Source organism: Nanorana parkeri, unplaced genomic scaffold (assembly GCF_000935625.1).
Source record: "Nanorana parkeri isolate BGI_ZX_2015 unplaced genomic scaffold, ASM93562v1 scaffold61, whole genome shotgun sequence".
NCBI classification, from domain to species: Eukaryota; Metazoa; Chordata; class Amphibia; order Anura; family Dicroglossidae; genus Nanorana; species Nanorana parkeri.
The window spans coordinates 1,686,814-1,711,952 of record NW_017306329.1 but is presented as its reverse complement, the minus strand read 5'-3'; the positions used below and the strand labels follow the sequence as shown (position 1 = coordinate 1,711,952).

Below are 25,139 nucleotides of genomic sequence, written 5' to 3'. Positions count from 1 at the left end.
TTTTGATACACGACACGCTTGCCCTACTGGGCTGTGTAATCTGCTATGAATTTTTAAATGCCCAGGAGGGTCTCTTAAAACGGGTCTAGTTGCCCTTTTGTTGGAAATATTACCGCACAAACATAAATAAAATTACAACATTTTATTAATGCATCTCATTAAAATCATAAACATTTAAAAGCAAATAGAACCGGAACACAGTACCCTTGTGACTGGCCCATTGGTCCCACATCAATCAGCACCTCCACAGAGGGGAAACAGACAAAGTCTAAACCCATAAAGGGCATATGTAGCCATAGGTAAGCCGAGGATCTTGCAGTGCTGAAGAATTATTTGTCTTGACGCGTTTCTCCTGTAAAGGCTTCCAAAAAACCTAACCCTCCGGTGGTCTTAGTCGAGCCCCCCTATATATGTTGGTGGGGGCTCAACTAAGACCACAGGAGGGGGTAGAGCCCCACACGATACCACCAGGGTGCTGCGCTAAAGCCAAGCTTTTAGGAGATGTTTAGCCAGCATCCGTCCCAGATGGCGAGAGCTGTGTAATCTGGTATGATTATCAGCAGGAGGTGGTCAGACAGACGCAAGATGATTCTTGGTGTCAGCCACTGAGCTGCATGTTAGGTGTCCTGCCATTGCAGAGAGTGCTTATTGCTCATATTTAGCACCTAATATCATACCCTAGTCTCCGGTTTCTTCAAAAATCTTTAAAATGTTGTACACTTAGTTTTTTTTCCTGGAAACCTTTGTACAGCTTCTGAACACTCTTAAAGTATATGTCTAGGGAAAAACATATATATTCAGTACATCTCTGCAATACATGCATGTTTTTACGAGCCCAAACCTGGGAAAATGTGCATGTATTGCAGAGATGTACTGAAATTTGTTTTTTTATTTTGCCCATGTATATAATATACTATATATACTGTAGGTACTCTGAATATCTATATATAGTATATTATATTCTAGATGCTTTGAGTCTCTTACTTATAACAATGATAAAATATCTGACTACTTTGACTTTCCTAATATGCATTTTTGTGCTGACTCATTACAGCCAATGTCAACGAAAAATTGGGTGGAAAAAATCATATGCAATACACCACTGCAATGCATACACAATTCTCCATGTGTAATCTCTTCAAGCACCCTGCAAGTACAGAACAATACCTGTTAATCTGCTAGAAGTGCACTCAATGCTAAACTACTCAACCACTCCCACTCTTAGATCTCCACAACATTAAAATAGAACTATGGGGTAAGTGTTTTTCCACATAGGTCTCTATAGGGTCACGGGAGGGCATATACTAACGTCCATCCGTGACCCAAAGCTCAGTATATAGTTTGCTATTACCCACCATATACTGACAGCGCTGCAGCCGGGACAGATGCTGACAATGTCGTTATCTACCCAGCTGCGTCACTGACAGCTGGCTCTGCCTATCTAGAGGCAGAGCCAGCTATGCCCGCCCCCTCCCCCATTTGTTCCTCCACTCAGCGCTGGAGGATCGGAGAGGGGAGGAATCCCTGCGGGGAGCGGTGACTGATAGTCACCGCTCTCTGCAGGGAGAAGATCGGGAAGTCAGCGGATCGGCTGCATGTTTCTGCTTACTTCCCGATCAATAGAGCCAACCTGTGACAGCTTCTTTGTCACAGGTCGGCTCTAACTATGAGGATGAGTGGATATCACTGACCTCATAGTCCTCCTTTAAGGCTAAGCATTCCTAAGTCCATTATAAGAAATTGGAGGGATAAATATTCCTCTTTGAGGCAAAGGACAAAGGACAGCTCTGAATTTCTGACAAGATCAACACGGTTGTTTTCCACTTATTAAATACATATAACAAAATGTTTCCAAAAGTATTTTTAACAGACCAACAGCAAGCAAATAGGAGAAGTTCATTGGTAGGGTTTACATATGCTAAAATGAGACCAGTGGGTCAGTGTAATAAGCTGACCTCATGAAATCTAGGTAAACAATGGCAGCCTCCATGTCTCTCAGTAAAGATTTCCTTTAAAGTGAACCTGGCTAGTCTGATAGGGTGGTGCTGCCACTTCAAATTGTATTAGGAAGTGCAAGTTTCTGAGCTATGATCCTCATCTTCAGCTTCACTATTTAGCAAGTCACTGACCTGGAACAAGTAGGCACACATTAAGTTGGAACCACCGTGCTTGTTTCGTGTTAGTCGATGAGATCAGATCCTCATCCCCTGAAGGAAACCAGAGGTGGCAGTACCAGTATATATGATGGGTTTGACAGAAAAGTCTTGATAATTTTGATGAGAAAACAAAGCTTTGTTGAATTCATTAAAGAGTTTTATCTAAATGCTGAAAATCTGTAATAATGAGCACATCTATCATTTGCATGTATTCATTATCAGAGGTTGCAGCTCTCATCATCTGTCCCTTGTTCCAGAGAATGCCGGGCCTGCCATCACACCCCTCTCCCACCCCCCCTCCTTACACCTTTACCACTCAGGAGTATCGAGTGCACCAACAGGAATAAGTCTTATTTCCTGAAGCAGCTTGGTGCAGAGCTGTACAACAAAGCTACACAGAAAGTGCCTACAGTACAGAAACACCTTCCAATGCTTCTGCTGGGCTTTGTCATCTGACCTAATGTCACATTACCAAAAGAAGAGGGGAAACATTTCCTGCTGGCACTTTGCTGCCTACTAGGCGGTAATGAAGGAGGCTCCAAAAAAGGGGAGCTATGTCACTCTTTACAATCCCAGGTGATGCTTGCAGCAATAGGAGAAGCTGTAGATGAGACTCGGTGATTTCTTTTCTTTTCTTTACAAAAGATAAATCCTGCTTTCAAAAGTTTGCTCAAATTGTGCTTTGTGTTGAAAAGTAAACTCTTGCAGACATAATTCCCTTTGGAAATCTCCCTCCCAGCATTTGCACCAGTTAGCATGTTGCCTTGTTAAAACATTATGCCTAATGCCGTCATGATCGATATTTTAATGAAGAAAGTAAAGAGACAGAGCTGTTCTGTTTTGCAGGATCAGGGGCCAGGTCATGTGTTGCAGGATAAGAAATTAAAATACTTAGCAAAATGTGCATTAGAGGGAAGTGTTATCAGATAATGTGCTGTGTGACTTTTCCCGCCGGATACCTTTTAATGCGATGGAATGAACAAAAGCTCTATGAAGCTCGCTGTCTCAAAAAAACACATTTGTTTTTCATCTATTGAGGGACACAAGAAGTCTTCATCTTTCATGTTATACTGCTGCCTACAGAGGGATGGGACACTGGCCGACCCCCCCCTTCCCCAAATAAAATAAACCAGCCCAGCATATTACATTACTAGTATCCTAGGAGGAAGGATGTCTTTTCTTCAGCTCTATTGTGCTAAAGACTTCCCCTATCTCTAAAGACTTAATTTGTAGGCCAGTGAAGGCAAGCACTCGGAGCTACCTTATTACCTTATTTAGGTAGGTCGCCAGGCACCATTGTTACCCATTCCCACTCGTTTTGCAATGGAAGGGGTTAACACTGCGGGGCTGAATGCAGATGGCATCTGCTGGGTGGAGTGTTACGTGCTCTGTGCTCTCATTCCCACTATACAGTGTCAAAGAAGCATCTGATACTGTACATGGTGCCCCCAGCTCACACTCTTCTAACAGTTCACAGGCTTCTTGCAGCACTCCTACTGATGATGCCAATGTCTACAGCCTGGGGTCCTGTTGCCTTCTGTTCTTTGAAATCTATCCCATCCTCAGAGTCCTCTTAAGCTCCGTCAGGAGTGGCTGGATTCATTCCCCATTTTGGGTGAGGTTTTTACTACAGTCATGCAAGACTTTGACCCAAATCACCCAGTTATATGCTGACTCTGATCGCAGATGTACAAGCACACTCGCATGCACTCCCCTGCACATTCTACAGCTGATATTCTCCCAGCCTTAACAGAGTCAAAGCCATTGGCTGCAGAGATTCTATCTGATTCTGAGTAGCTCCTGTCCTTAACTAATGAGCTTTACCCCTGAGAAGTCACCGTCTACTGCTATTACTCCCAAATTAAAGGAGACTGTTTGGTGGCTCTGATAAATTAGCAGTGTTATTCACAAAAGGGTGAAGAGTTTGGAGAAGGCCGGAGAAGTGAACAATCTAGGAGAACATACCTGACCTGGAAAGTGAGCAGAATTGGAGATTTTTTTTGCTAAATCGACAATGTTGTCCTAGATTGTTCTCTTCTCCTGCCTTCTCCAAACTCTTCACCCCTTTGTGAATAACACTGTAAGTGTGCATCACACTGAAACTAGAGCGTCAGCCCATCTAAGCAACTGTTTCCCAGATTTGCAAGGCTTGTCAGCTGGTCTTCTGTTTACATGTTTTGACCTCATCTAATACCAGCTTTGGGCATAAAGTCCTTTCTAAACTGTGAGCGGACCTCTGTTCTCTGTTGCTTTTTGGACCTTCTCGGTGCTGCTTTGTTACGAAACTAAATTATACTGTTTTTTTTTTCTAAATCCTTCTGTAGGCAGCAGTATAACCTGAAAGTTAAAGACTTCCTGTGTCCCCCAAGAAAAGTAGAGCATTTACAGAAATCCTACTTTTTTGTTTTTACCACACAATACGTTTTCTTTAATTGTTGCTCGTTAACCATGTAATTTGATTGGTTGGTGACATTTGTCATGGCATTTTGTTCTGTCCAAATCAAGTTTTTGATGGCCATTCTGCTTGTTCCAGGCACCTTGGTATAGTAGTAAGAGGAGGGGGTCATACATTTTGAAATCAAGCGATGCAATTACAGTATTCAGTTGGAGTGCCACCTCCCAGTCAAATTGAGTATATGGAAACAACCGTATACCACTATAGTAAGTACCTTAGTATCACGCAATTTTCACTCGCCAATTGCGAGGGGGCGAGTGGAAATTTTGAGCCCTGCCTTAGTAGATAGTTTACTTGGACTTATTCTGTAATAATGAAGACATCTGCAAAGTGAGAACAAGTCCAATTGAATGTGACTAACATCTACTAGCTATATGGTGTCCTGGATAAATAAGACCCTTCACATACATACTGGGAACAGTATTTCACCAGCTTTGTAAAAATAAGATATAAACACCTCTTTGTTTTATAGGAAGCTTTGAAATGCGGGAATTTATTTATAATACACCATGGATGAGAATCTAATCAAATGAGGGATTTCCTTTATCTTGGAATCCCGTTAAAAGGGAAGGGAACCTAAATATTTTAATTCTGTAAATATAGGAAATTTGACTTTGTAGTTGTCATTCGGGGGCCACATTTTATCCAACCCTCACCTCTGACAGTGGTGTAAAATAACATGTTCATTATTTTCATCACATAACCATGAAAATCTTTTAAAACCACCTTCTTGTTATATTGTGTGCTGCTCAGTGATGAGTGGAGCAGGCCGCCACTTCCTTCCAGAGCGCAAGCAGATGTTTTCTTGTTTGTGCAGACAGACTGCTGGCCTGTGAGCTATCTGTATATTACAAAGGATCCTGCAGTGGTCAGCACACTCTATACAAGTCACAAATGAAAGCTCTCGCATAAAAGACGCTTTTAGACAATCATGTGGAGACATACGGCATTCTGGAGATGCTGTTCTAATGCCACAAAAGGCTAAGTCCTGGAAAACAGCCGATATAAGCATTGTTCAACGGTGCTACAACATGCTGCAGCGTGAGGATGTCACAATGAGACCTATAGATGATTCAGAAAACACATGTCAACAAACCTCTTAAAGAAAACCCATCATATAATTAAGTTTATAGGTTTCTTCCTTCTGAAGACGCGTGTCGCCTGGATTTCTCTGGCTTCAGTATTTTGAGTCACTGAGGAGCAATCAATATCAAAAAGTCACCTCCTCTCCATGCAGCATATAGACCTTCACGGAAGTTTGGTGCTGGAAGTGACAACACGAATGGCGCCGTGTCAGATGCAGTCCATAATAGAAGTCACTGTCACACGATGATGCGTGCAAACAGTATAAGCACTTGTCGCCCTGAAGAAGGGACCCTGCGTGGCCCCCGAAACATTGGCTTTATGACGCTTGTGACAATTCCATAAAAGTGCTTATACTTCTTGCATGTATCATCGAGTGCTGGTGACTTCTATTACTGACCCGGAGCAAGCATGCCCATCAGAAGTTCTCAATTTTACTTACGACATGCTTGGGTAAGTGACTAAAACCAGAAGGTTGAAGTACATGTAAAATCTCATATGGCAATTTAAACAGTCCTAAATCTAGTTACTCATAAAGTAACCAAAGAACTTTCTTTACCCACTCTAAATGAGCCAAATCCTTTTGAATTTGTGCTTCACTTGCTCCCCCACCCAGACACTGCAGCTCACAGTGGGAGGGTTTCAGCACCAGAGGCATCCCCAGCTCTGGGTGTCACCTGCTCGGATGGCATCACTCACATGGATAATGACGTCACTTAACTGCCGGCGGCCATCTTGGTGATGGACACGGGCAGAGAAAGAAGGGGACCATGACAGAGTGCCGGACTTTTCAGAGGGGGTGACACCAAATGTCAGCCATTTTGTTCTCACCCCTCTGATGGCGTCACCCGGTGCGGGCCGCATACCCCTTGTGGCGACTCGGTAGTATGCTAAAAGCAGTGGGCAGTGCTAGCTGTGGCCAGATGCTGTTGGACAAGCAACAAATTGGGAATCAGCAGTGACAATGTTGATGGCCACGCTTCCTGCTGTATCAGCAGGCACAGCTTACATAAGAGTGACAACTCTGCTCTGAGTTCAGAAGCACTGCAGCATTGTTTCCACTCTACTACTAGAATCTGCATTAGGTGCATTAAGAGAAAACTGTAAGTGTAGATGTACTTATAATTAAATGCTGCAACACTTATTTATTGTAATGGGAGGCCATAGTTCTACTTTAATGTGACGGGTAGACAGTTAGAAACTTGCCCAGTGCGTTGCAGCCCATATATTTTGAATTAGTTGCCAACACATTACACCAGATGCGTGTCATTGTTTTCAATGCTTCACTAAACACAGATGGTTTATATCTGTGCATTGTGATTCACTGAAAGAAATGATAGAATCCCGGGCACTCCTTTCAGTGTAGCTGGGTGCTGAGGTGAACTGATACATGGTGCTGCCAGAAACATAGTGCAAAACTATGCATAGCAGTAAGTTAAACATTTATTCACCACCATATAATGTGCACAATATTTGGGGATGAATAAATGGTTAACCTTCTGCTACACCACCTGGTGTGCTGACAATTTTTTTAAACTTTTGTACTACGGTTTATTGTACATTGTGGTGCCATTCAAAATAGCTGATGGGTTGCGGAGATAGACCTTTTACCACATGTTACCTTATACATGTGAAGCCAATAAGTATATATTAATGAATGCAGAGCTACAAAAATGTTTGTCTTTTATAGTATATCTGTCTAGAGTTCAGTTAAAACTCATGCATTAATCTGTATTGCCATGCCATTTAATAAACATTCAAGTGTATAACTACTCATCCACTCCCTTGTTATCTCTCGTCTTGACTATTGCAACTCCCTCCTCGTTGGCCTTCCACTACACAGATTATCCCCCTTTAGTCTTATCATGAATGCAGCTGCTAAACTCATCCACCTAACCAACCGCTCAGTGTCTGCAACCCCCCTCTGCCGATCCCTACACTGGCTTCCATCCCCCACCGCCCTCTGCCAATCCCTTCACTGGCTTCCAATAGGATAAAATATTAACAATGACTTACAAAGCCATCCACAACTCTGCCCCCAGCTATATCTCAAACCTTGTCTCAAATTATCAACCTAACCGTCCCCTCCGCTCTTCAAAAACCTTCTGCTTTCCAGCTCCCTCGTCAACTGCTCCCATGCTCGCCTCCAGGACTTCACTAGAGTCTCTCCCATCCTCTGGAACTCTTTACCCCAACCTGTCCGACTATCTCCCGCTCCCGACTAGTTTTTTTTTTTTGTTTTTTTTTTGTTTTTGCATATATCTACAGCTTGCTAGCACTAGTTAGATGCAAAAACTATGGCCTTGTTTTCTTTTCCTTTCCTTGTTTCCTTTTTAAAATTGGTCTACTATTTACATGACTATCTCTGTAGGTTGGACTTGTATCTTTTTTCCAGCTGACTAACTATGATTGCCACACTTTATTTTTGTACTCTTCAGAAAATGTCTGTATTTTGTTAACCTACGAAACATTTTCCAAATTTGTAATAAAATATGTTTAACCACTTCAGGACTCTCGTACATACAGTACGTACAGTATATAAATAGTACTGTGAACTGGTTACGCCAAGATCACGACTGCTGCAGTAAGGTTTATAGCTGGCGATGGTTGTCACATAAAAACAAAATTAAATTAAACTGCAGGGCAACACTGAAATTGCAGCTAGCAGGATATTTATGTTCTACACACCTTTATGCAAAATGTTGCTATTAATATAATATAATTGTTTTTATATAGGAGCTTACAGTCTAAGGTCCCCATCTCATGTGCATTTATACACGCACAGACATACTAGGTCCAATTTGACCTCTTGCCGTCCGCCCGTAGTAGAAAAACGGACGGACGGACCTGCTGCATTGGCGGGTTGCCGTCGCCAGACGGCATTTTTTTTCTGCTCGCGCGCGCGCCCCCCTAGCGGGCACGCACGGGCAGAAAAGACCCGTCCAATGCGAACACCCGGTACCGGGTGTTTCACATATAGGCGATCAGCGGGTCCATAGCCCGCCGATCGCCTATATGTGCTCGTTTTTTGTCCCCCCCGACCCCTCACCTTGAATCCCGGGATCCGCTGCCCCATCTGCGGCCCGGGATCGGCTCGGAGGGCGTCAGGAGGAGGAGGACGGGAGATCAGCTCCTTGCTGATCTCCGTCCGGGCTGTGAATGCAGAAGTGATGTGTATTACATCACTTCCGCATTCACCTGTCAGTCATCTGGCTGCTATAGCCAGAGAGAAGAAGCTGATAAAGCAGATCTCTGCTTCATCAGCTTCTTTTGGGGTCCACATGTGACTTTAGGGGTCCTAGAGACCCCTAATGTCTCCATAAAGAGGACCTGTCAGTGTGCCTTTGCTATTATATAGGGGGATTGTTATCCCCCTATATAATAGCAATAACAATAAGTGCAAAAAAATTAATATAAATAAAAAAAAATAAAAGTAACATATAAAAAAGTAAAATAAAATAAAAGTCACATATAAAAAAAGGGGAAAAAACCCCCCCAAAATGTTTAACTCCCCCACCCCCACGTTTACGCGCCTATAAACGTAAATACGCGTCCGGTGCCCCAGCGCGCAAAAATTACAATTGCGCTACACATGTTACATATCGCCGCGAACGTCGCAGTGAGAGCAATCATTTTAGGGCCATCAATCACTGATAACACTAAACTGATGAGCGGTAACAGCTTTTAAAGCGTCGCCTATGGCCAATTTTGGGTATTATAGTTTTTTGAGGTTTTGCGCGCGCCCGCGATTTTAAGGCATGACATGTTTGGTGTCTTTTTACCCGACGTGACCCCGTCTTTTATATTTTACCAAAAAATTGGGTAATAATAAATGTTTTATCATTTAATATAGGGGAAACTGTTTTTTTTTTTTTTTTTTTTCGGTGATTTTTCCTTAATATAGTAAAAAAATAAAAACCCCAGTGGTGAATAAATACCACCAAAAGAAAGCTCTATCTGTCCCCAAAAAAGGGTATACAATTCATTTCAGTACAGCGCTGCATGACGGAATAAATGTCAGTTAAAGTACCGCAGCGCTGAATACTGAAAAATGGCCTGGATGGGAAGGTGGTTTAACACCGCGGATGTCAACTGGTTAAACAGGAGCTGGTTATCCCCTACCATGTCTTTGTAGTGTGGGAGGAAACCTGAGTAACCAGAGGAAAACCACAAAGCGCAGGAACAACATGCAAACTCCATGCAGATGGTGTCCTGACCATCTGAGTGAGTCCTTCTAAATACATTGACTTTCTCAGACAAATGTATTTTTCCAGCTCTGAAAAATACATGACAATAAATTTGGTGTAAGCCAACCCTAAATCTAGTTCGTTATACTGTATTTGGGCCATGGTGCTTTGTTACTGGCAACAGTTCTCATCTGGGGGAAATAAAAGTCAGAACTATACATGGCTGAAAAAACCCCCCAAAACAACTTGGAGCGTATCTACAAACTCTGTGTTATCCATGCACAGAGCATTTCTAATAGGATAGGCATGAGATTAGATAGAGCACTTCACGCTCTCTGCCGCGGCAAGGGCAAATGAAGCCAGAGGGAAGATTTCCATTGCAGATTCATTGGCGGATATGTGTGGCAGTCAGCACTTAACTAGGCTTTTTATCAACACCTTTGACCTCCACTAACCACTTCATAAAACTGCCTGTAAATATGGGGCAAGCTTTGCCGATATGGAGATGCACGACGTGGAAAACATCTATTGATCCAGAGGTTCGGAATACGTTTTTTGTTGTTTTTTTCACTCGGAGTCTGTAAAGCAGAATGCAGAAATGCGGGTCCTTATAAATAGTTAAGTACATGCAGACCTCCATGTGGAATCCGCTTTGATCACCTTTATATAGGCGCCGTGCGTGCATGTTCGCTGTACATTTTTGTTCCATGGTCTACTTGTTATATGGGTTCCTGACACCTGATCAAGCTGTGTTTGTTAATGGCGATTGATTGCATTTTATGTGCGGCATGTAATAGAACATTTTTTATTACATTTAAATAATTTATTGCATTAAGGGGATCTAGTAAATGCTTACAGATATTAGCTGATCAATTTTTATATTTTTTTAGTGCTAGTCAAAGAGCAACCCTATCACATAAAAATCAGCAGTAAAGGAACCAGTAGGACTTGCAGCTGTGTGAATAGGTGAAAGTCTACTCTGCTTACCTTTTGTCTTGAGCTCTGTGCCAGGATTTATTGATTTTGTGGATGGAACAGGCTTTTCACAGTGCTTCTTTCGTGTGACTGCAGCTTCTTGTTTCCTGTGTAAGCATATTCCCATCCTTTACAACAAGGCTGTAGAGGTGACAGATCAGCATGAGCCAACCCGATAGCACCCGTGCAGACAATAATGTGGGCCCTTTGCCTTAAAGTAGAACTATGAGGTGATTTTCACTCAACCTCATAGTTCGAGCCGACGTGTGACACTAAAACTGTCACATGTCAGCTCAATAGATCGGGAAGTGAGCGAGGACATATCGTCGCTCGCTCACTTCTCGATCATGTCCCTGCAGAGAGCAGTGACTGTCACTCACGGCTCCCTGCAGGGATTTCCCCCCCCCCTCCGATCCTCCAGCGCCAACTGGCGGAACGGACGGAGGAGGGGGCGGGTACAGCTGGCTCTGCCTCCACATAGGCAGAGCCAGCTGTCAATAAAGCAGCTGGGTGGATCGCGACAGTAATGTCGAGATCCGTCCGGCTGCGGCAGTCTCAGTATACCGCAAGCTACAGCTTTGGGTCATGGGAGGACGCTAGTTTGTGTCCTCCCGTGACCCTTAGGAGAACTATGGGGAAAACAATTACCTCATAGTTCTCCTTTAAAGTGGACCTTTACACTCAAAAATCTAATTCTATCAATGCATCCCTCTATGTATGATGATTAATAATAATAATATAGACATGTCAGGTGTAAAATGCTGTGATTGTGAAATACTTACACTTGCGGAGCATTCACTTCCTGCTTTGAAAGGGCAAAATTACTTCAGTTTGCCAAAGCAATGCACGCTGGGATTGCCTTGTCATCAGCAGAGCCTTGTTGGGAAATCTCGTCTGGAAAGGCATTTTCCTCCCCTGAGATGGTCACATGTCCTAGTCACATGTCTGATTTTCATGAAGTAAAAGGATATCTAGTAATCTGCCCTTAGTAAACATGGCCACTGTCAGAAGACTGGGGAAGAAAAGAGAAACAAGGTATGCAAAGAATACAAAGCCGGCAATTATCTAGAAGTATGTGTTTGTAGATTGTCATTACTAAACATTTCTAAAGGTGTGTTTGTTGTTATTTTAAAGATATGGGTAAAGGTCCGCTTTTAGTGTATTTCCACGTTTGCAGTCAAATTTGAGAATGCCCTTCTACATATTTATGTGATCCTATGCACACAGCATAATTTTACAAAAATATTTCATACCTTGTTAAGATGTTTTGTTGCAGCAGGCACGATGGTCGATTCCAGTTTTTTTTCAGCTCCTTCATGGAGATCTGTCCTAATGGTAAGACTTAGGACTGAAATTTGAGGATTGTGTTTCTCTCATTCACTTAACATACAATGGACAAACCACCTCAGACACCTTCCCTAACATTGCAAAGAAATATAAACATGTAGAAATATTAACCCTTAAAGCCCTAACCCAAGTAAAAGCAGTTTAAATTTTTTATAGGGATGCACCGATACCAAGTACCGTACTCAGTACAAGTACAGATACTTTTCGAGCTCCAAGCCTAGAAAAATTCTAAAGTTAGGAGGCAGCTGTCACGGGGCTCCAGGGATTTGTACATCTCTGTTTTAATGTGTGTTTGTTGTTTTCATAAATATAAATAAAGTAATGCACCGATACCAGTTTTGCAAGTACAAGTACTAATACTTATCAAAGTACTCACAGATACAAGTACTGAGACATTTTTGGTTATTGTCATGTGACAGTATTTCTAAAACAATACATACTAATGATTTCAGGACAGTGGTGGAGAGCCAGAGCCCTGTCCCAGCTGCAACCCTTGCCACCCTGGTAGTTCTCATGAAAATGCCAAGTATAAGCACTGGTATCGGTGCATCCCTAATTTTTTACATTTTAATTTTTTTTAGCATATGCTAAATGAATGAGAACATGTAACAAATATAAAATAGGTGTTTTCAATATCAATTCGGCTGCCAAAGTGGAAATACACTTTAAGGCTGCACGTTTTGTTTGAATGGTTCTTCATTGCACCTCAACACATAAAAAAGCCCCTATTTTTGACAAAGCACAGAGCTCTTCTATAACATATAGAAAACCAGAGCCTGACTCAGCCCACCATGCACCATCTATAACTAAACTAACACTTTTCAGCGGCCTGAGCCTTAAATCTCACACTATTAGAAAGAAGTAGCCACATTCGGCCTAATGACGGAATCTAGAAATAGCCACATTCAGGCTAATGAAGAAATCTAGAAATAGCCACATTCAGGGTAATAAAGGAATCTGGAAATAGCCACATTCAGGCTTTTGCCTACAAACGTCAGGTGGTCATAATAATCTGGCCACTCAGTGTGTGTGTATGTGTATATATATATAATGTGTGTTCATATCTATATATTTATGCAGTATATACTTTACGTAGCAGCTGAAGAAAGCTGTTTGAATTCCGGCATTTTGGAAGGGCGCAGCCTTAATCAAAGCATGGTTGCAAAATGCAAAAAGGTTGAAACTTATCAAAACAGCTTCTTTCACCAAGTTCTGCTAAATTAAATTCTGTAGGTGGTCTTGGAGGTGTAACATTGAGCACACCCAAGTCTGTTGCATTTGCATGTGTTTATTTTTGCTTTAATCGTTTTGGAGCCAGCAAGCTATCTAGCCAGGTGGGTCACACTGTTTTAATAGGCAATATTAAGATGGTTTCACTATAGCTGATGATGGTTTCATCTGCATCTCACGCTCCAACAAAATGATGACAGAGGCATGTTCTATTTTAGAGATTTTCAGTATTCATCCGTAGACAGAGACCCCCCTCTCCAGCATCATGAGGCCAGTGTGGGCAGCCATAGCTTTAAAACAAACACCAATACAGCTCAAAAACTGCCTTTAACTGCAAAAAAACATGTATTCTGTATAGAAGCATCGCTATTTCCGTCCCAGGAGCCCAAAGAAAAGTGAACCTGTCTCTTAATGCTATTATTAGAGAATCATCTAAAGCAGTACCCGGCAGCCATGTTGCTAGATGACATAACCCATGGATTGTAGGAAGGTTACGTTCGGTGATTATGTGCTCTCCTGGCTGAGCTTTCATGGAAGCTTTAACATTTCTTTCTATTCTGAATGTTTTCCTCCAGTCATAACAGTATATTGTGGGAAGTGTAACATGGCGGTGTCCTTCCCATGGCTGTATTGATTTGCCCTTCAGCTGTTTGCAGTGCATGGAGAACCCAGGGCCTTGTTGTTGATTATCTCTACACAATGTCTCTGTGAGCTTTATTGACCCATTGCAGCTTACTGCCTGTGGCTCTTGATTTTTCACACCGTCTCCATGACACTCATAATAAAACATACTATGTTATTGCTACTGCGTTCTGGAAGTCAACTTGTGCTGCCTGACAGCGAATGAACCTCTTTCTGGAGAACATTTATTGTCTAGCGTTCGAGAGCTGAAGAAATTTTAGCCTTGATTTAGGCTGAATGCTGCCGTTCCTGCTAAATGAGCACAGCAGTCCCCTTTGTTTGGATTCCTTTGTTTTCCCATTGATAATAGTGTGGTCTGTGCCTTAAATCATCCTTATGCTTCTGAAGCACATTTAGAATTCTTATAACAGCTATGCGAGCTTATTTAAAGGGTCCGTCCTCCAAAAAGTGATATTTCACCATTTGGTTGACATTGGAGAGTTAAACCACCTGGTGTCAATCATGATGGTGCGATATCCATGTGTAGATTCCCAGGTTTGCATAGATGGAGTAGCAGTTAAGGCCCCGTTCACATCAGGGCAGTTCGGCTGACATGAACGATCCCATATATTGCTATGGGGACCGTTCATGCGTCCGCACGGCTCCGTTCAATCCGAACCGCCTCCCGCCCGAATTGTTCCTTGACCTTTTTTGCCACAATGATCAGGGCAGTTTTTAATTGCATTTCAGCGCTGAAACACAAAAACACCCAAAACTGCCCTTTTAAAATCCGCCGCAATCGCCCTGGTGTGAACGGGGCCGAAGAGTAGGTTCCCCTCTGCCTGTTGAATCTATCAGGTATGTAATATGTTGAGTGCAGCAGATGAAGTGAGAACACACCTGAGTATTGAGCCCCGTAGATAAGCGGAGCTAGAGATGAGACCTGTGGGGGAGAAGATCTCACCCCAGGTGTCCCCTAGATTTAGAAGAAACCAAGAAGAAGTGCCTGTGCCACTGCACCATGATTGTAGATCATCACACAGCAAAGGGTCCTGTATGTGCTCAACTCCTCTTGTAAGCTGCCTAAATGCCCCCATTCAGCTCCCAGTGCCTGAAAACATGTCAGACTGATGACACTCTGTACTTTAGCAATAATTGCTTGGTTCCTAGTCCGCATCCCCCTCTGATTTCTGTGCACAGGGAGTTCTGGGTGGATAACATGATTAAACCAACGATACTATCTACATTCAGTTCTTTAATGGGTGTTAACCTGAGCTGAAGAGTTGTTTTTATATTTATCTGACGCTCTGCTTTAACTGACCCTCAAAGCCTCTGGTTTGTATATCCATGTTTCCCTTACAGTAGATGTAACCCTCCCTGCACTGAACATTTGCCTTTTTTAATATGGAATACTTCTGTTTTAAAAAAAATCTTTGTTGCATCCCATCACTGCTCATCTCCCACAGCGTCTTTCAGTCACTCAGGTCTACATGCACTCCACTCTAAATGCTGCATGGTTATTTCTCAGGGTGGGTTTCCTGTTGGTGACAACATTGGACCATGCCTTCAGATTGTGTTTTGAAATGGGCATTTGCAGTCTTTATTGGAAACCTGTGTAAAAGGGTGACAACACAGGAATGTAAGTGGGAGACAGGGGCGGATTGTCTTCACCCTATAACTTGAACAAGGATCATCATGGCTGGGCTGTTGGGTACCCAGAAGCAGCTGCTGAGTATACAATTACAATTCCAGCCCTAAAGGAGAGTTTACACCAAATCATCCACATGATCATCCAGGAGAGTTTACACCACATGATCCATTTGGTTATAGTAGCTTCTGAGTCCATTCAAGTCCTTATCCCATTCTAGGACCTGATGAAGGGGGGAGTGTTGTTGCCCCTGAGATGCATTGGATCTTTGTGTTTGATCGAATTATGGATTTCTAAAGGCGCTATTGGACTCTTTCACCATTTGGTTTGGTGCCCATTATTGTGAAGCAAATAACATGCTGCCAGGATGCCATTCCACCATGAAGACAAGCTACAGCCAGCAAGGTAGAAGGACATGGAGGACAGTGCTAGAGCATGGAAAGAGTGATACTTGGACATTAGAAAAAAAATAAAGTAGAAATCTGCTTTAATTTGATAGCAGAATGACCTCCTGAACATATCCGAAGTACCTCTACGGTTACATACTGTATATTACATGTTTTATAAGAGGCAACTTTTTTTTTCCCTGAAAGGAAGATGTAAAAGGTTCCAGATCAAAGCTGCTTCTCAGCATGCGATTCAATGGATCAAGGACTCTTCTCGTCTCTGAAATGTACTCCCATGGCTGGGTACAGCCCACTTCCCATAAACAAATGGTACATTTCTCTTAAAGACTGTTTAAAGATATACAATGTCCAAACATTATTGAACACATCACATTACATCGTCATCATAGTATTACCGGCCTCTCGGAGGCTGTCAGAGATGTAATACACAATCAATAACTCAATAACTTGTTAACTCAAGTCCCAGAGAAGGCCGTGATATAGAACTTCTAAGACCCATGTGCTTCCTTGTGAATTTCCTGCTTTTCAGCATCTCACAAATTTCCAAGTCATTACCTCGATTATCAATCTCTTCTTTCTGTGCGTGGAGTGGGATGTTCAAAGTCAACAGCAGCTACCTCACAGGAACCACAAATAAGCGCACGCTCTGATAGCTTTCGACGAACCTGGCCTCAATGCAACGCATATGTAGACTCTAGGAGCTGCTCAGAAGCCACTGGAAATGTTAAAACTTCTGCAGTTCTAAAACCTTCATCTTGAAGCTGCTAAATGTCTAGTGTCATGTGATTTGTAATATTTTAACTCTTGCATGACCGAGGAGACTTTTTGGTGTCTTAGTAATGTCCTTCATTTAGGATGATTGGTGTAAATCCAGTTCATAACACTGTGTGTCTGTCAGCTAATCAATCGGCTGATCGTTCAATCAATGTGATCAATCAGCTTTAAGCTAAACTCCAAGCAGATGTAAAAGACACACTTTAAATATGCATTCAGGTATCTTACTTTACTGCAGCAGAGAAAAATCAGGTCCCCTGCCCTTCTAGTTACGTTTACAGGGTCAGGGGACTCTGCTTACAGGGGTGGTGGATTCTGGGAAGATGTGCTTACAGGGGTTGTGGATTCTGGGGGAATAATTGTTTAGAGGCAAGGGATTCTAGGAAGTTGTATTTACAAGGTCAGGGGACTCTGTGAAGTTTCTGGGAAATTTGTCTTTACAGGGCAGGGGATTCTCTGAACGTGTGTACAAGGGGAGGAGATTTAGGGAATATTAATTTACAGGTGCACGGCATTCTAGGAAATTGTGTTTATAGTGTCAGGGGACTATGGGAAGTTTCTCGTTAAATTAGTTTGTTGGGGATTCTGGAAAGATGTGTTTACAGGGACAGTGGACTCTGGAAAAAATAGTTTACAGAAGCAGGGGACACTGGGAAGATTTATTTACAGGGCAGAGGTCTTTGGGAGGATTTGTTTACAGGAGTAAGGGATTGTGGGGAAATGTGATTACAGGGCAAGATGATTCTGATATTATGTGCTAACAGGGGCAGGCGACTCTGGGAAGAATTGTTTACTGGGGACTCTGAGAAGAATTGTGTACAAGGGTAGGCGACTCTGGAGAAATGTATTTTTATTTTATTTATGTAGATTTATTTGAAGGGAACTCTGGGAAATCCATAAGTGGTTTGAATGTGTGAATCAGGGGACATTTATACAACCTTCCAAGATCAGTTTTTGTTGCACTGTGTAGAAATGAGTTCCATTCACACAGTTTATAACACAGTTGTGTGATTCTGTAAGTAAACAGCAAAACTTTTTTTTTTTCTCAGTGAAGCGCAGAAATCCCGATACATTGCCTGAACAAGTTTTATTTACCGCCCTAGTGTTCCAGCCTTTTATGAACTTTGTTCCTGGCATAAAACCGCTTGTTTACTTGCTTAGTTTATTTTTGTTTGTCTGTATTCTTTTCCAGAGCCTGGCAGGGGCTTGTAAGGTTTGAAAAGTTTGGTTTTCATAAAAAAAAAATATAAAATAAAAACTTCCGCCTCTGCAACTTGTTGGACATAACGTGATGAATATTATTGATTATTTCACAGGCTTTCACTCACTCTCAGTCAGCGCGCTGAGGCTTGATATACAGATAGGGCTGCCTTCCAGCAAAACTAAGACTCCATCTTGATAATGGACTGCGATGAGAGACTGCTATTTGATAGAGAATTGATGTTTCCCTGTGACCTGAAAAGCTTATAGCTAGTCTACTGGATATTGAATCGGTTCCTGTCAAAAGAGATGCCACTTGCTCATGAACTTTGAAGGAAAGAAAATTAGATGTTAGGGCATGTTGGCTTTATCGCCAAGTGTAGCTCTTGTCCGCTGACATTTTGTTGGCTACACCTGTATTTTATTTGATCCATTTGCTCTGAAGACCGTGTTGTCCTACCTCCTAGGTTTTTATAGGAAAGCTTGTCATCTGTGACATCAGAGGGTTGGTTGGCTTCGTGGCTGGTGTTTTGCATGTGCAGTAAACTCCCTATCGTCCTGTATTCAAGCAACTGGCACTCTCAAGCCACCGGCAAAAAAAATAAAAATAAATTGAGGACATACTGTATATTATTGTATATTGTACTTATTATTGTTTTTTTTTTGTTTTGTTTTTTTTGCAGGGGGCTTTCTGCATAGTAAAAGAAAATGTTGGTAACCTGGTGCACAGTACACTAAAATGTTTTATTAGAAACTAAATGTATTTCTTTGCTAACAAAATTGTTTCCATCTTGCTGCCGGCCGGCGGCTAGATTCTGCGGTCAGCAGCAGAATTTAAACAATGGGGAAAAATAGCCAGCTATTGGCTATTTCAAATTGCAATTGCCAACAGCAGGCTGGCTTTTGTGCCCACCCACTGAGCAGAGGAGCGGACCTGAGAGGAAACTTTCTCTCTCAGGTCCTCTCCTTCTCTTAGTAAGCAGGGGTTTCTATAGCCAGCCTGCTATTGCAATTTGAAATATCCAAAAGCAGTCTGGCTATTGCCCCCATTGTGTACTTTCTGCTGCCGACCGCAGCAGTACAGTTAACTCCTCTGTTTATGATACAATCGCTTGGGTTTATCAGAACGTAACCCCATCGTAAGCAATTTGAAATAGCCAATAGCAGTCTGGCTATTGAAACCTTGCCCACCAAGCAGAGGAGCAGTCCTGAGAGAGAACTTTCTCTCTCAGGGCCACTCCTCTGCTCAGTGGGTGGGGCTTCAATAGCCAGCCTGCTATTGAAATTTGAAATAGCCAGTAGCAGTCTGGCTATTGCTCCAGGCTGCTTACATTCACCTGTTGGCTGCGGAAGCTAGCTGGCAGGTGAATGGTGCCGCGGAGGGGTGGTTGCTTGGGCGTTACTATTAACACTCAAGCAACCAGAAACTACAGTCATCCGACACCTACTGATCCCCCTGGGTGTCAGATAACTGGGAGTTTACTGTATTTCTGTCTTGTGACAGGTATTTGTCAGCAGTAGGTTTTAGAGTCTTTTAGTTAACTTTTCATAGTTACATAGTTGTTAAGGTTGAATAAAGACCCAGGTCCATCCAGTTCAACCTATGTGTGTGCAAACGTTTCTTGATTGTGTCTATACTGTCAGCTGATACCGCTGCTTGTGGAAAGGACTTCCACAATTTTACCTCTTTACCCCTTTTCATTTTCAGGTTGTGGCCTCTTGTCTCTGTAAGTGAACGTAGAATAAACAGTTTATTACTGATTCTACCATCACTGATTTGTATATTGCAGTGATGTCCCCTCTTAATCGCACTCATTTCCAGAGTGAACAGATGTCATTTTTTTCATCTTTCCTCATAGCTTAGGTCCTCCAGCCCCTTTATTAGTTTTGTTGCCATTCTCTGGACTCTCTGCAGCCCAATGAAAAAAAGATTGAGTCCTCAATCTCTTTTTCTGCAGCCCCTGTTATCAATGAACAGATTGTAAACATGGCTATACCCAAAGCAGATTTTATATTACACTACAGCACTTTAGACCAGCATTTCTCAACCTTTTTTCTGTCATGGCACCCTTTAAGAGTATGCAAAATCTCAAGGCACCTCAGTCTAAAATGTCATAGATTTTAAGGGGGATCCCATGCACAAACACTCCAAAAAACCACATCAATGTACCCCCTTTAAATCAATATTCTCCTGCTTTACATCAGGACCCCCCTTCACCTCAGTCTTCATTCCCCTCCACATACAGCAAGTTTTGTATCTGCTGGCAATTAGGGATGCACCGATTTATCGGCCGCCGAAACATATCGGCCGAAAATGGCACTTTTGGCTAAATGCCGAAATTGCCATTTTCTTGCGAATACATCGGCGCATTCGTGATGTCTCTCCTCCCACACCGCTCGGCCGCCTATCACAGTGCGGCGGGGCGGAGACGGCGCTCACTCAGCCTCCTGTGACAGCGTTTCAGAGAAGAGAGCAGGCTACAAACACTCAGCGATCGGTGATTTGTGTGTTTGTGTTTGTATATAATTGAGGACAGAGTATGATTACTATATCCTCAATTATGAATGAATGGGAAGGGAGCTGCATCACCTCCTTTTTCATTCATGATTGTGGTTATAGTAAACTTACTCTGTCCTCATGTTATGAATGAACAGGAACGCTCATAGAGGATTGCTGTTCATTGATAACATGGGGTACAGAAAAAGAGATTAAGGACTCTGTGTTCTCAATCTCTTTTTCTATTTTAAAAGGGAAATATCAGGGGTTTGTTTAGACCCCTAATATTTCCCCGAAGCCCCTAAAAGTAAAGTAAAAAATATTTAATAAAAAAGGAATAAATAAATATAAAAAAGTTAAGTTTATAAAAAAATTAATAAAAATGAAATTAAAATAAAAAAAATTTGGTTTTGGCCTGACAATTTTTTCTATTTCGGTTTTGTTTCGGTTTTTAAATTTCTATTTCGGTGCACCTCTACTGGTAATGTGTAGTGCATGTCAAGCATCACAAGGTAAATGAACTGAACTGGACCTCCTGGGTGGGTTGTGGCCGAGGACAGGTAAGAGTTTTCCCATATGTCCCTGTCCTGTCGATAGGGGCTAAATTAAAAATCAATATTAAATATCAGTTAAGTGCTCCACTCCACATCATTTGAGGGGTAAATCTCAGTGACAAAGGACCATCAGATCAATTTAGATCACACATGTATTTATTGTTCATGGAGGTGCATCACCAACACGTCTCAGGGCATTAACATTCTCCTCTTCATCAGGGTTTCAGAGGAATTATAGAATTATTCAAAAGCTCATGTATTTGAAAAAAAAATTTGTTTCAGTAGATAATAGTTTTGCACAATGTATGTAGACCATACAGCACATCTATGTTTTGGGGGGGGGGAGGTGGGGGCATTTGGCCCATTGCTGCATTTAACAGATCAATGTTCTCTGGTCCAAATACTTTGTAGGTCAGTCTACACACACATATATAGAGGCTGAATATTTAGATTCTTGAGCAGTTCTGTTTATGTCTACTTTTTTTAAAGATATTGTGAGTCCCATCGCACTCCTGACCGTAAATATCCCAAAGTGGTGGCTGCAGCTGGGACAAGTGGTTGGCGCCGCGTTTACAGACAATGAAGATCAGAAAGAGTCACTGTCACTGCAATAGTGATGCAAGCACTACTATTATTGACATGATTGCATCACATTGTTTGCCTGATGAAGGGACCCTATGTGGCCCCGAAAAGTTGTTTGCTTTGTGAACATGCATCAATAAAGATGTGCTTGAATCACCATTGGAGTGCCGGTGACTTTTCCTGATCTTCATGTGTTTTTTTTTTAAAAAGTAGACAATTTATAAAAAGAAAACTGGGCTACGTTATATCACATTGTGACTTTTTTTTTGAGAAGGAAAACTAAACCCAGGAGCACAAAGCTTCCCATTTATTTGCATGACAAATGCCTTTGTGTAAGTCAATGTTATATCAGTGATTTTGGAAGGTCTCAGTCTATGCACTTAACTGCGGTTGTTAGGAAAATAGCCATCCAGGATACCAGTGGGATTTCACAATGTTATTATGCAATGATATGAATAGGATCGGACACAGGAACTCTGGATAAGATGGGGCTACAGCACAGAATGTTCCAGTGAGGTCAGAGGGGGAGATGGGAATTTGCATTAGAAGAATGGAAGAATGTGGTTAGCTGTGCAGTGTATTCCAGGACGAGCACGTGTCTCCTCTGCTCTATAGAGTCTTGGGCCTTGATGCATGTTTATGCTTTTGTCAGGCCTGTCAATTGTCATGCTCCAATATCTGCCCCTTCGCATGCACTGGGGGAGGGGAGGTTCCTCTTATTCTTGTCTGACTGGCATTTAAGAGAACTGATTCCCAGAAGCCACATTTCCCTCATTCTGGAACTACGTCAGCCTGGAGATCAGCTTTAGAGTAGACTAGTTGATGAGCGTAACATCCAGGTATCTAGCAAGGAAATCAGCAATTGAATATCTTATGTTTCTCTCTTGATATGTTTACTTTGTACCCACTTTTACTTAAAACTGCATGCATCTCCATCTTATCGACTTCTAAAAACTGCAGATCAGTGCACCCAACTTGCTGTGTTTAGAACCTTTCCTGAACTCATCACCATATAACGCATTAGTGAAAACCAGTCATACCAAAAGCAACGTTGTCTCATGTCCATTAATTTTGCCTGTACTGAAAGATACTTATATCAAGTGATTTTGGCTGTGCAGCTACAGTTGATAGGAATAGGATGTCTGTCTGGGAAGGAACAATTCTTTTTAGAAAATGGGAAATATTTTTTGAGGTAAAAGAAAAATATTTTCATAGAAAAAAACATTTCTACAAAAAGAAAAAAAATGTTGGGAAAGAAAAATAATAGTTTGCACTTAAATGGCAATTTGGTCCAAAATTATTATTAACATTACATTTTGCTTTGTAAGAGTTTGACTCCTTTTTCTGGGATTTTAGAAATCTGCCATATCTTTTGAGACTTTATATATACAGAATTTTTTTTAAACTTTTTTTTTAAATTCTCCAAGAAGAAATGCGCTTTCATTTAGTTGCATTTCATATCATATATGTAAACTCTAACTAGATGACATCATGGCCCTATTTAATAGGCAGTTTTATGGGCTTCCTGCAATTACTTTGCTACTTAAAAACAAAAAAATGCCATCACATCTATATAGAGCCTTCCAAAGAATGGAGGAGGCAATACCAGTCACATGACCTGTCAAGTGACCAGCCTCTCCTCCAGTCTTGGCACTCCCTCTGTAGTGTTGCACAGAGAGAACAACAAGGACACTGCAGGATGTACACCATGGCCTACATTTTATGAATGGCATGTAAAATGTGAGGGCTGTGTGGAGTAATGCTGTGGTGGTATCCACTCTCTGCTTTAAAAATGCCTCTGAGATGGCTTAGCTTCCTGATGTTGTCAATGGCAGAGCATGTTGGCACAATCGGTGTGTATAAATTCTTTATTATCTTCTGGGCTTAAAACTCTATTTTGCTCTCTCAACTATATTCTGATTAGTCATTTAGACAGAAAAATGAAAACTGAATAGTTGGAGTCGCATCTCCTAAACCTGAGAATGGCTTTGCTAAGCCTGCAGATGCAGGTTTGTTTATGGCCTCTATATTGAAGAGTCCCGAGTGGTTGCTTTCAGCACCATGGCCAGCGTCTGCACACTGTATCCAGTCAGTGATCATCTCTTTCTTAACGCTACTTTCGTTTTCCGTAAATTTAGCACCAGTGCTATTCCCATGAAGCATTTTGTAAAATGGCCAAGCAACCAATACATAAATTATGACTTGCTCATTAATATTAGAGGGAATCAAAGCAGCTGTCAGGGCCCAATGCCATTATCTTTCTGCATCTATAGTGTGGATATATTGACTTAGTATCAGCAAAGTATTGAATAAATGTCCTCATTTCATTAGAGACTGGGCCTGGGCTGTATCGGCGTGTGGCTAAGAACCTTATATTAAAATAACGGAAATTAAAAAATCTGACAGCAAGAACTAATTGGACAGAACATTGTACAAATATTAATAATAGTGTAATGGCCGCACGTTGCAGGATGAAGGTAGGAACTTGAAGTACAATTATTGAGAAGGTCTTTCGCTTTGGAGGAAATGCTGCAGATGTGCTAAAGTCAGGCAGTCCATTTCCCATAAAGCCACAGATGAAATACATATAAGGGAGATATGTTGCGTAACAAAAGATTTGTATATGTGTCAACTCAGTCCTGAGATTTGCACAGCTCTGTCTTGGAAGAGCAGGGGACCTGATTTTAATCTGCTGCAATTTACACTTAGAGGTCTTGTCCTTTCCCAAGCTTGGGAATGGACAAAGGACTGGACTTTGGACTTGTGGCTGGACAGTGAAGAAGGAGCAGCAGTCCGATAAGCTTATCGCTCTGTCACATTGCTCTCTATCCCTATTAGCATGTCCCTTGTCAGCACATGAGGTCTGCAGCACAACTGCTTGCTTTCTTGTGCTGCTTCTCCCTCTCCTAGCCTGAGCTTTGCTGTGCAAAGGATTGCAAGAGGATGACACAAAGTAAAATTCATGTACTTGCATAAAGAATACATTCAGGATGTATTAAAGTGCATGTAAAGACAAAACTTTTTTGTAGTTATGGAAAGAACATGGAAGAATTACATCCTCTGTTGGGTTTTTACTGCCCAGGTATTCCACTGGCCACCAGAAGAAAATAGAGAGAGGAAGAATCTCGACAGTGGGGGTACCATCAGCAATGAGAACTTGACTCTGGACCTTCTATGGACAGCTAAAGAAAATGTTACCTTTAGATACTCTTTAAATCTAACAGAGAAAAATCTTCCCATCTCATTTTGAATTTTTATAAAGTTTATATTTAATTAATTTATTGAGCTATCCCTAGTGGGTGGGTCAGTGACAGCATGGCATGGGTCGGTGAGTGGCAGCAAAGAGGAATGGTGGCGCTGGATGGAGGAAGAAGCTGGGGAAAATTTTGAAGCTTGAAGAGGATAATTACAGTTTGGCCACTT

General features: G+C 41.9%; 1 protein-coding gene across 1 annotated transcript in view; it reads left to right on the top strand.

Moving 5' to 3' along the window:
* The window catches only part of WDR7 (WD repeat domain 7), a 348,971-nt gene that overhangs the window by 296,778 nt on the left and 27,054 nt on the right, over positions 1–25,139 (top strand). The window lies entirely within an intron of this gene.